The following is a 13,412-nucleotide window of genomic DNA, read 5'->3' as shown; positions in this document are numbered from 1 at the left end:
TTCTTCGATTGATTTTTCGATGTAAGCTACTCGCCGTTACAAGGATCTCATCATTACCATGTTGAAATTTGAGGGGTAGTCCCAAGAGGGGGGGGGGGAATTGGGTTATTTAAATTTCTTTTAATTATTTTCATGAATTCTTAACCACTTGTTACACAACAAAGCTTTTTAATCACTTAATCAATCCACAAACCAATACTTAACACACCATAAGTGAACAAACTTAAACATTCATCCAACCAATTTTCAATTAAAGTAATCAACCATAAAATACCCAATTAAGATATAGTAAGTAGCTTTTTGATAAGTTTCAACTTTTATATCCTTGTGAATATATGAGTTTGTTTCAAGCCCTATATTGACTGAAATTGATTGCTCAATATGATGCACAATAAGAAATCCAACACTCCTTCCAAGAACTTGGACTTTAAATAAACTTTCAGTTAATGAATCTTCGGTATTAACCAATCAACGTACTCTCTTACGGTTTTCGCAACTTGTATTGATCAACTAACGTACTTCCTTTCGATTTCTGCAAATCCTAAAATCAAATTAATCTTTAGTTTATTTAACATCTAATCCAAGCAATGTATATGATCAAAAATTAAATTCAACCACGCAGTTAATATATGCTGAAAAGTAAAGAGAATAAGGAAGGAGAGTGACACCACGTTTTTTACGAGGTTTGGCTTATCCCCAACCTACGTCCTCGCCTTAGGCCAATACCACCTAAGGATTCCACTATACTATTCCTTTCCAGGCAGAACAAACCGTTACAAGCGATACCACACACTTAGACACTCCTCCAGTAGGCTAGAGCAATGCCTCTCCAAGTGATACCCGATGCTCGGTCACTCCTTCAATAAGCTATAGCAACGCCTCTCCAAGCAATACCCTACGCTCGGTCAATGATCCAATAACCTGAAATCGTCCAAGAACTACAAGAAACAAGAAATAATTTCTGCGTACAAGAATACTCTCACAAAGAGCAGATTAGTACAATTTCAAACACTAGACACTTCAATATTTAAATATCAAATTAAAATAAGATTGAAACTTTAGTAAGATTTCACCAAAATCCTTCTTTAGATGAGTATCAGCAGTAGAAATTAGAGTAGGATGGATCAGCACTTCAGTATTCTCAGCAAATCAAATTTTGCAATGAGTGAGCAAGAGAGAGCTTTGAAAGGGAAAGCGTGCTTTCAGCTTTGAAATAGATTTTTCAATTCTTGCTGTTGTTTTGATTTGCAAAACCATGTATTTATAGGCTTTTAAAAGTAATTTCGTGTTGCCCAAGATTACTTGGAGTGTCGTACAAGTTTTTAGAAAATTTGGGGTACAAGAAATCATTATTTGAAATTTAAAACATTTAAAATTTCTAACCGTTAACAGTGTTCAGACGACTGAAGTATCGGTTTCAATCTTCTCATGTTCCTTAATGTTGGGTTCGGTTCAGCCTGAAAATTGAACTGGGGAGTCTCAGCCCCGTAAGTGACTAGTTCGGCTTAACCTAGTAATTGAGTTGGGGTTTTCCTCGCCTCATAAGGAGAGGATGTAAACGGCTTCTACTTCGCTCGTTTAAGTGAGTAGCTATAGTGTAATTCTTGGGGGGTATGCCCAAGGCGGGGACGTAGGCTGGTTTGGCTGAACCTCGATAATAAATATTGTGTCTCCCTCCCTATCTAATTTAATTTATGCGTTGACGTAGGCTGGTTTGGCTAAACCTCGATAATAAATCTTGTGTCTCTCTCCCTATCTAATTTAATTTATGCGCTTCAAATTCACCATATGTATGTTTATTCATTCATGGCTTTAATTATTTTGCATGCACACCTTTATTTAAATGAGATATGCTGCAAGTGTGTGTTCGCACCTATAGCTTAATCATTTTACATACACGACCATAATTAAAATAGAATATGATTTGTGGTGAATCGGCAAAATGTTTAAATTAACTGAAATGTTTTTAAAACCCAATTCACCCCCCTTCTTGGGATCACACCAATTCCAACACTTAACACACTGAAAAATTTAAACTGCACACAAGGTCAGACGACTGAACTGAGGGTTCAGTCTTATGAAGTCCCAGATTAAACAACTGAACTGAGGGTTTAGTCTTCTGAGGGTGTACTACCTTTTCTATATTTCTTCAGAAAAATTTTCAGTAGACTGAACTAATTCTTTAGTCTTCTAAAGAAATTTTTCAAGAGACTGAAGTAAAACTTCAGTCCTCTGAGGTACATATTCAGTCTTTTGAGGGTGCACCTTAGTCGTCTAGGCAAACCAAATTCAAAATTTTCATTTTAGTTTTCAAAAATCCTTTTTACTCACTTGCTTTGATTTCTTATAAAACATTTTCTGAGGTTTTGAAATAAGGTCTTTAAGTCCATAATTACCCCTAAAGAACTTTCAACATATTTCCATAAGATATTTAAAACATGAAGTACTTACATCATATCTTTTAAAGCCTACAACTCTAAGCTTTGAAGTCTTCCATGATATTTTTGCTTTGGCTCCATCTTGTCTTCAAGTTTCAATATACTTTAGCAAGTTCTTATTCACGCTCTCATGATCTTTAAGCTTTATTAGATCATCTTTGAATCCATATCTTTTAAGCTTCATTTGAATCTTTCTTTGGAGTATAAACTTTTAATGATCTTTGTGAGTATTTGACCTTGTATTCTCTTCCTTGAGTCTTGTCATATCATCACTTATCCAAATATGTTAAGTTCCTATGATTTTTTTATCATCGAAACAAGATTTTAAACCTTATAAGACCAACAATCTCTCCCTTTTTGATTATGACAAACAAGGAGTAAAAAATTAAGTCTTAAAAAGACTCCTCCTTACAATAAGCATCAACTTAATAATATTTGCAATATCAAGATCAAGTTTAATATTGATTTCAATATCATGCTCATATATCAAAATCACATCATTCAAGATCAAGTACCAATATATCAACTTAAGTATGCAGTATTATACTCAATTTTTGCCCAAAATTTCTCTCCCTTTTGACATCAATAAAAAAGAGTAAGATATCAAGGAAAAAAAAAACATATAAATATTAAGGCAATGAGCAACCATAAGCAAAAGTATAGATCTAGTGAATGTTCAAAACAGAATTTTTGCATTCATCATGCATAATAAGATTAACAAAAAATACAACCATGTAAATCCTAAGAATATAGCAAATTCAAAACAAGGATCATATAGCAAACACAAAGAACATGTGGCTAAGTATTATACTTTTCAATTAAGATATTCAATAAGGTCATCACAATTGAGCACATGCCACAGTGAATAACAAACTGATCTAAGCCAAAAGTATTGGTGAACATAACAAGATAGGATTTTAATTTAAGATGCTCCCCCTATCAATTTGAGATTGTGCTTAGATTCTTTAATTACTTATACTAGCGAAATATTAATTTCATTATGCTCAGTAGTATAAGCCATGAATCTGAATCTTTGAAATCAACTATATTGAGTATTTATCAATTACATGTTATCATTTGATTAATATAGTTGTCCCTATAGATCATGGATGCATCAAAAGATATATATTAAGGCATGCAGTAATGTTTATGACCCAAGAACATTTCATATCAAAACATAAGCCTTTAAGCACTAGATATAATGTTTTGGGTATTCTCAAGAGTCTCAATATTCAATATATGAAAGTGATGCATATGGATCATTTATGCGCTTCCTATAGGGATGGATCTGAGTCTTTCTAAACAATTGATGATTATGTTAGGATGAAGATTAATTATTTACTTGAGTTTTCACTCATCCTTTCAAAAATATTTTAAAGTAAATTTCATTATAATCATCTTTAACACAAGGTTTTGGGAAAAAATCCTGCCGAAATTTCAGCAACATGCCGTCTGTAAATCAGACATTTCCCAAATTTTCATGTACCAAAACCTAATAAATTCAAGCAATCAATTCAAAGTAGTAATTTAAGATTGTAAAAACCTATAATCCACTACCAACATGCAATTCTCATCAACTGTATCCGCCATGCAGGAGGCTTTCAACACAGGCATGTAATCTAGTAGTATAATCAGCAGATGATATAAAGGATAAACTATCCATTATAAGATATACTCATTTAACGCATAATGAATAGTAGGAATTTAGTACTTTTCATATGAAGGCATATGGGTATGAAAGACAAAAATTCATGAGAGCATTTAATGTATATATATTCATGAAGAGAAATGCTCCCCCTGAGTTATGCACTTATTCAATTTATGCCTTTTTCATTTTCTAGTTCTTTAGCCAAGTGTTTTAAGATTTTTGATGATATATGCTTGGCTTTGTACGAATAGGCTTAGAGGACCAAACAATCACAATAGATATTTCTTTAAGTGAGCTAAGCTAGTATTGCCTCTATTGATATGAATTTCGATATGTGCGAGAGGCACAAGTTAGAATGACTTTTAATTTAAAAGTACACATGCATAAGTCTACTTGAATTTTATGCATTCATCTTGATTGAGACCTAGGCAATCAATTTAGTCATTCAACTCATCTCTAAGTATATAAAGCTCTAAAGGATATGATTTAATGAGTTGAGAGCTTGAGAAGTGAAAATGAGTGAATACTTTTGACAATCAAATTTTCATTTAGTTCGGAAGAGTATTTAGGATGAGTTGACATGATTCAAAGTATTTTCATGGAAGTGGATATGTCCAGGCAATTTAGATAAGAGCAACTAGAAGAGTATGAATTTTAGAACAATGATCTTTGGTGATTGGAAAGTATCCTTTAGGTATGATCATATAGAGGGGCAAGGATACAAACCAATGAACTAGAATGAAAACTTTACCGAATGTGATCATGGTTGGTAAAGATACCCTACGGAAGAGATAAACCAAAATTAGAGGATTCTTATATTTTAAGTTCAAAGGGAATATTTTGATTTGATAAATAAGACTTGAATCCCTTAGTGGTTGCCTCTAATTTGGTTTCAAGGAGGATGACTTTTAATTAGCACTCGATACATATGAAATTTATTATCATTGGTGTTTATACCTAGAGTGATGACTTAATTTTGATTGATGAGTTTAGGGTAAAATGATATAAGGCAAAATGAATTCCCTAAAACTCAATTATGCGCAATGGACAAAATATGCTTAACTGAAGATATTTATATTTAAGTATGGGTTAAGCATTTTGAATTAAATACCAGGCATAGATGCAATGTCCATTTGGAAGTGGATAAAGTGTCTTAGTATAATAAGATAGTTTAGTGAGTGTGTATACTAAGATTTTTATTTTAAGCAACAACCACTTCCCAAACCTACAGTCATCACAACCCCCTAAACCTAAACCTAGGATCTAAGGAAACATTTAATAAAGTAATATTAATTTAAATCCATTTTTCCTTAGGACCTACGGGTTTTGCCTTCATGATTACCGACATCATTTCTTTTTCTAACCCTTTGGCACTTCTAGATGAGAGAGTAAATCGGTTGTGCCCCTTTCTTTTATAATGCAAGCATGTTTGTAAATGCGTGAAAGGATATGCTTACAATTCTTATGATTGCTTGTGGAGACATGATAGTGGGAATTATGTGATGGTCCTAAATCCTTTTTGAAAAGATTTCTCTCTTTAATCTCTAAGGATTTATTATGATTATTCTTCTCATTTATAACTTTGAGTGTAGTTCTAGAATAATCATCCATTTCTTCTTCTAAGCATTTAATTTTTAAGATCTTAATCTTTCTATTTTCTAAGATGGCGTGAGTCTTTTAGATTTTCTAATTGTGCAGCCAACTTTTTACTTTTTCTTTTCAGAAAAATTTTCTGCTTAGACATCCTAACTATAAGCTTATGAGCATTAAGGATTTTCCTTTTCAGTTTTTCATAAGATGTCATGCTTCCAAAATTTGATGCACATGATTCAACAAAAGATTTAATACAATCATTTTCACATATATTATTGCATGCATTATCAAAAAATTTATCACAAAATGCAACAGATGATTCATTCTGTAATATATTGCAACATTCAATATATGAATCATCACATACATCATTAACGAAATTATCATGATATTCAATAGATGATCCAGCATTTGATACATCACATGATTTGGCACGAAAATCATCACAGTAAACATTACATGAGCAATTAGATGATTCATCACAAAATTTTTCATAATAAACATCGCATGAACCATTTACAGTATTATCAATAGATGATTCAGTATATGACACATCACAACATTCATCACAAGAGCCATCAAACAAGCTCAAACAAGCTAGAGTGAGAATCATATACCTCCTCGTTGATTTCTAGCTCATAATTTACCTCTTCTTGATCATTTGAGCTTGGAGCATTTGGAGGAGTTGCGATCTCCATCTCCTAGGATTCTCCATATTTCTTTTCTAGTTCATCCCTGATTTCCTGTGCACTACGACATGCCATAATCTCATGAAGAATATTAGAAGCTAGAGCATAGTACAATAAATCCATGGCATATGAATTTGCATGCATTAAGGTAATATCATTTTCTACAGGCATACAAATTCCATTTATAATCACCTGCCAGGCCCTCCAGTTCATAAATTTTATGAAAGCACTCATTCTGATTTTCCACGTTGTAGTAACCTAAAGAATAATAGTATTTTAATAATAAGAGAGAGAGAAAATAGATACAGAAACAGAAGGAGGCCGTAGACTTTGTCGACGACATTGCATTTTGGAGATATTATTAAATAATAAAAATTTTAGAAATTTGCCAAGCTTCGTCGATGAACACAGGGTTTCGTCGACGAAGGTCTTTAGAATTTCATCGACGAACACAGGATTTCGTCGACGAGAAAATATCGAGAGACGGTTCGGGTTTCTTTAAATTTTGTTGACGAACACAGGGCTTCTTCGATGAATTTACTGAAGGATTCGTCGATGAACCCGGTCCTATAAATAGTGGAAACCCGGGATTTTTGTCATTCACTCGCCGCTCTCTCTCTCTCTCCTACGACTCCCTCTCCCTACTCTCTTCATTTACGACCCCACCAGTCGCCGGATCGACGATCCGAAGCTACTACGACGCTCCTGGCGGAGTTCTCCACTCATCTACCGGAGCGGATCGTTGGGAAATCGGAGTTGGAAATCATCCCAAATTCAGGGTAAGACCTTTTAGTCTCTTTTTGGCCTTGTGGTAGTTATAGGAATTGATACAGGCAGAAAAATATTGATGTTTAGTTCTGGAAAATATGGGTTTCAGGGTGTTTTGTAGAAGGCCCTGCGGGTATTAGGCTAGAGTATAGTAGGGGCTTTTCAGAGATAAGGTAAGGGAAATATGCTATGCTAGGAAAGTTCTGAATATTATGCAGTTTATTTATTTAAGAAAACTATGTATTTTAGTATGGTGTGGCTTATGATTATGTATATGGTATGGGGATATGTTTATGAATTTAGTTTCATGATTTTACGAATTTCAGTATTATGATTATATGCATTTCAGTACCATGATTTTACGAATTCCAATACCATGATTTTACGATATTTTAATACCATAATCTTATGAATTTCAGTACCATGATAACACGAATTCCAGTATTACAAATATGCAGTTCCATGTTATGATTATTCAGATTTCAGTATGTTATGCAGTATCATGGTTATTTCAGTACTTCAGAATCATGGTAAATTAGATAGACATGTATATAGAAATATATTATATGATATCAGACCCTGTTGGACTTGCAGCTATAGAGCACGGTACCGTTGCTACAGATACTATGTTACTTTATGAGTGCAACCACCTATTCAGATATACGTGATACGGTCGACCACCTAGGCCCTTGAAGAGGTTAGGCTCCCCATCTAGATGTGGGTTGAGGTGGGCAGGTCGATTGATGGAGTTCAGTGATTTATTCATAATTGGTCAGCCAGGGTAAATCCAGCCTACGGGCCGCACAACCTCGTCATGAGGGGCATGTTATGACACAGATAGCCACAGGGAACAGTTTCAGTTACTATTATTTACGTATTGATTTTCAGAAACAAGGATCCTACTATATACACTAGAAGTATTTTGAATTATAACCATAATACTGATATGTTAAGCAATAGGGAAAATGGGTGGTGTGCTTTATATTTGTACTGTACTTTGGTACTCAGTTATTCATGTTTATATGAAACAGATTTCATGATATATAGTAGCTATTTGCCACACACTAGTAATAGCATATTTTCTCTTGCTGAGCGTTGGCTCATCCTAGTGTTGAAACATTTTTCAGGTGATCCAGGTAGGCGAGCAGACCAGGCTCACAAGTAGAGGGGTGTTTGTAGTGCCCTGTCAGCAAAGTGAGTACAGAGTATCATTTTTGAGAGCATTTTTGTGTAGCCCTCACCAGTTGAGGTTATTTTGGGAACAATAATACATGTGTATTCAGAGACTACATACTAGCACTTTGGTATTGTACATAACGTATGGATGTGTTTATTCAATTTCTGCTTCTTGCTGCTTAGGTTGATGGATGGACTTAACTTAGTAGGGTATCAGAGCATGTAGATAATCACAGTATATATATATATATAACCCATTTAATTAAGCAGGTCGTTACACACGTGGTGTAATCGACACCACAAAATATAAAGGGACTGAAAGGTGATTGTCCCTCACCGAATGGGGATACACCAATTTGAGCCATTGCGATCTTTTTGAAAAAACGTTTAAGTCTAGTGCAACGAGGTTCTGATACCAATTGTTAGCTTTTATGTATTCCCAAGAGGGGAAGGGGTGAATTGGAAATTTAAACTTTTTCCTAGGTTTACCCTAAACAACAACAGTATACACACAACCTAGGGTCTATTTATGTAATTTCCAAATGCACAGATAAATATAATGTGGAAATTAAATCATACGAATCATTCACACTATAACATACACGTGCGGTAAATATAAAGTATGTAAATATAAACAGAAAAACGATATGTTATTGGGGTTCGTCCAACTATGCCTATGTCCCCGCCTCTAGCTCACAAGCCCGCTGATTCCACTAATGACTCACTTAATGGGTGGAGCGGCACCTAATACAACCAAGTCAATTCAAGGGGCTGACCTCAACCAACACGCCTTAACAGGATGACACACCTAACTTTCCTAAACGGGTCTAAGCTAATCTGGGACTATTTCACAGGGTTAGTCTCCCTCTTCAGCTCCGCGCCTGGAAATACAACAATATTTTTCATAATAAACTGGTACAATGATTATGCTTTCATGTAAAGCAGATATGTACCCCAATACGCGCAGTATACTTAATCAATCACATACACATCAACAGTGTAGGTAAATGTAAGCTTGGTGATGTGTATTTTTGTGCAAGTTATACTCAATAAGATATGATTGCTAATATGCTCAAGAGTGTTCTAGTCAAGCTATTTCTTCGAAACAGTAAATATCAAATTTCAATAATAAACCATGGTTTCAAAGATACCGCAAATATTTAAAACAACTCAAAATATTTTCTTCAATGTAATATGCTCAAGAGTTGCTTGAAAGAATAATATAACTTGTTAAAAATATTTTTGTACAACAAAATCAAGTTATTGGAATCTTTGCAATGACAATGCAAAGATCTTTAAGCTACTAGGTTTTTCCCAACACAAGATTTATTAAATGAAATGTGTGGGAAAACCTTGCTTAACTCCCCAAAATCAATATCAATCAACCGAGTAAAGCAATGGGAGTATGAGCAATACTAAGCAATAAATAAACACCCACAAAGTAAGATTTCTTAAGGGAATGAAGGTGTTTGAGTGTTATGGGGTTGGAATGAACAAATAGGGTTTAGGAAATTTGAGAGAGTCTTTGGCTAATCCTATTTGCTAATCACCACTAATTTTTGCAAATGAACCCCTATATATAGAGAATGGGTAAATTATAACTGTTGGGGGACACATAGGGTATTCTCAAATTTGTTAAAGAAGTTTAGTAAAAATTAACCCTATTTAATTGAAATTTAGCCTTGGTAAAAATAATTTAACCCGCAAGATTCGGGTGCCCAGTTTGAGGTTTGGGTGCCCAAATAGACTTAGTCAGAAAATCAATTTTTAAAGGTTCGGGTGCCCGAAGAAAGTTCAGGTGGCAGAACCGAAGACAGAAACTTTCTGTTCGTGGTACGGGTGCCCGAAGCTAAGTTCGGTTAATCAAACTAGCAAGTTCGATCGTCTGAGGCCTTTTTAAACGTGAAGGTTCGGGTGCCTGGGTTGGTGAAAAAATCTCTGACATGGGTTCAGTCGCCCGAGGGCGATACATTCATTTTAGCTTCGGTCGCCCGAAACCTGGTCAAACTATTGACTTTCCAGTAGTTCGGGGGCACAAGGAGTTTTGAACTCTAGGGGTTTAGTCGCCTGACCTCTCATATATTTGTCTATTAAGTCCAACTTTTAATTCAATTATTTCCCTTGATAATGTAAGTGATTATGGGGACTTTGTGCACAATGTGTAAGAACCTAGAGTCTTTTCAAGTACGCCCAAAAACCTAGCATCGGTCGATCGAAGGTCGACTGAAGGGTGTCCTAAGGTCATTCGGTCTCTATGGTCAATCTATGGCATTTTCTGAGCTTATAGAAACCTATATGTATGACATGCAGAGATTATTACAGACCATATCCTAATTACTATTACAAACCCAATAACATTACAACAATTAATAAACATTCCGGGTCTTCAATTTCTTCAAGTTGCCATGTGCCATCAATATGATCTTCTAATTATATACGTGCACACAAATTCGAGAGTCATCAAATACTAATAGTATTTGTCATTATCAAAACTGTGTGTGACCTATATGGTCAACACATAAGACCTAAGGTCATTCCAGGGCATTATTTGAGCCTCAAATTAAATCATATGAAATGTAAATACATTAGCTCTAAGTACTCATTCCCATGACGATCTTGAACTTGTTGCTTGCATCTTCATTCTTATACTCTTTTAATTCCATGGAGTGTGCCAAGATATGTATGTTTTAATCTTCATGACTTCCATAACTTGTTATCCTTCCGTACATGCTTAATGTAGTTCCTGTTCACAATCTTAATGCACAGATCAAATACCAAATGATTTGTCATTATCAAAACAGGATTGGACTCGTAGAGTCAACAATGGGTACAAGTCATCACTCTTTTTTTTTGGTACTAATTATTTTAATGTTTGGTGAAATCAATACTCCAAATAACACAAGTAAATAGGATGAAACCAAGGTCCTAATTTCAATTTCGACTAAAATCTAAAAACTCCATAAGTACAAAATTTTCAATGGGAATTTTGATTTCGATGTCAATTTCAATTTCGATTTGAGAAAACTATGGAAATTACGATGAAAGTGTGGAATTTTTGTATGAAACTTTAGAAATAGAATAGACATAATAACATAAGTTTTAGGACAAATGTATTATAGATTAAATACATCTATGTTATATGAGGTGCAATAGTCGCAAAAAAATACGTCCACTAAACATATTCGCAAAAATAAAGTGTGTGAAATATACTTGGTTAATATGAAGGAAATCCATAAATCAATTAAATATTATTTATCATTCCAATAAATATAATTTAGATATAAATGTTTCAATAAAACATTGTTGTAAGTTTAACTTTTCATATAATTTCAAAAGTCCTAAATAATCTTTTGTTTCAATAAAAAAAAGAAAGAAAGACAAATTAAGAGAGCAACTTCACTTTGTGTATAAATTTCACATTTGAATTTCATTCTATAGTTAAAATTTTGACAAACTTCACTAAAATTTCAAGATTTCAATAAATTTGGATGATTCATTAAAATTTCGATAGAAATTATGTAAGACAAAAATCAACTACCATGCATTTCAATTTTGACAATAATGGAAAGCAAAATTTCTTATGGAAATTTCAATAAAAGCTGCATCATGGGTGTAAAATTTCAAAATTTAATGTTTTGAAAAAAACTTTGGGAAAACCTTTGAATGCTTTGAAGGAAACATGAATGATCATGTTTGATTTCATGAAAACTTGATTTTTTTTGTTGAAAAAATAATGAAAACCCTAACAAATTCAATAAAAGACTCGACCAACTACACTTAGGCAAGTGTAGAAACTCAAAATAAGGCCAAATATCATAGAGAAGTACGAAAAATGTGCAAAATGGCACTTCTTGGGATTTGGCGTTTAACCACCCACTCAAAAATTCAAAGGGTCGGTTGACCACTTGTAGCCTCAACGACTATTTTTTTCAAAACCGCATAGGCTGGTCAACTGCTTTCATAAGCCGATTGACTACCTACACTATCAATGTGTAATTTCATGCCATTTTTTGTCACTTTTCTTATGCATGATCATATACATTTTAAAAATAAATGAATATACTAAAAAATGATATACATGACATCTTAGAAATATGAAGAAAACAAAGGAGCTCACATGCAAATCTTAAAACATGATTTTAGGGAACAATATATGTCATACATGAGAAAATGAATGAAATTACATTAGTGGAAGAGTTAGGCATTGACCTTACAATGTGTTTTCACTCTATAGATAAGTAAGGGCCTTTTTTAAAAGATCTCTCCCTAAATGCCCCTTAAATAACTTGAAGGAATGAAGTTTCCTTCTTTCTTCTTTCAAACAAAACCTTTGTTTTAAATCATTTTATTCACGAAATTCTTCGCCTTACCCTCACTTTGACGTGCCCTAAACTCTTCCTAAAGGGGTCCTCTTTATAGACCTCTTGTGGAGTGTAGAAAAACCCCTTTTGAATTTGAATTTTTTAAAATTAAATTCAAAATTCAAAATTTACCTGCCAATAATTACTAACCATCAATAACCATGATTGACAATTGACATGTGGCATCAAAGGGGCAATGGCGTGCCCAAAATCTCTAATCAATTGCATTGAAACAACTCAAAATTTCAAATTTCATATAGACCAGTCAAGTACCTTAAGAGGCCTATCGACCACTTGTAGGTGGTGCCAACGACGAGTTCGAGGGAAGGTCACTTGACCGCCTAAATGGACTGGTAGCCGCATCTAGCTCATTTTCTTTCTCTCTTTTTATTTTCTTCTATTTTTCATACATTCGAGAGGATCTCTATTTTTGGGAGGTAAAAAATGACTCTCAAAATTGGCCCTTTCAACTATCATCTATAGAGCTCCAAAAAAATTTTAGTTCTAGAAAATTTTAATTAGGCTAAGGTGACTAGGTATTTTTTTTTTTTTTAAAAAAAAGATGGGTGCAACACGAGAAATTATCAAGAGGTCACCCATCCTCGTACTACTCTCGCTCAAGTATGCTTAATTGCGGAGTTATGATGGGATCCAGTGCATTAGTGCTGGTATGATTGCACCCTCTAATGTGACTAGTTGGACACACCTAATAATGATGGGTACAAATCATTACTCTTTT

General features: G+C 34.0%; 1 pseudogene; it reads right to left on the bottom strand.

Annotated features, from left to right (window-relative positions):
- Positions 1–13,236: 13,236 nt before the first annotated feature.
- On the bottom strand, positions 13,237–13,355 carry LOC131147072 (5S ribosomal RNA; annotated as a pseudogene).
- Between the last annotated feature and the right edge of the window lie 57 nt (positions 13,356–13,412).

The sequence above is a fragment of the Malania oleifera genome, chromosome 13 (assembly GCF_029873635.1).
Source record: "Malania oleifera isolate guangnan ecotype guangnan chromosome 13, ASM2987363v1, whole genome shotgun sequence".
In the NCBI taxonomy this organism is placed as follows: domain Eukaryota; kingdom Viridiplantae; phylum Streptophyta; class Magnoliopsida; order Santalales; family Ximeniaceae; genus Malania; species Malania oleifera.
The sequence above is the reverse complement of the archived record's forward strand: the minus strand, read 5'-3'. Positions and strand labels throughout refer to the sequence as shown.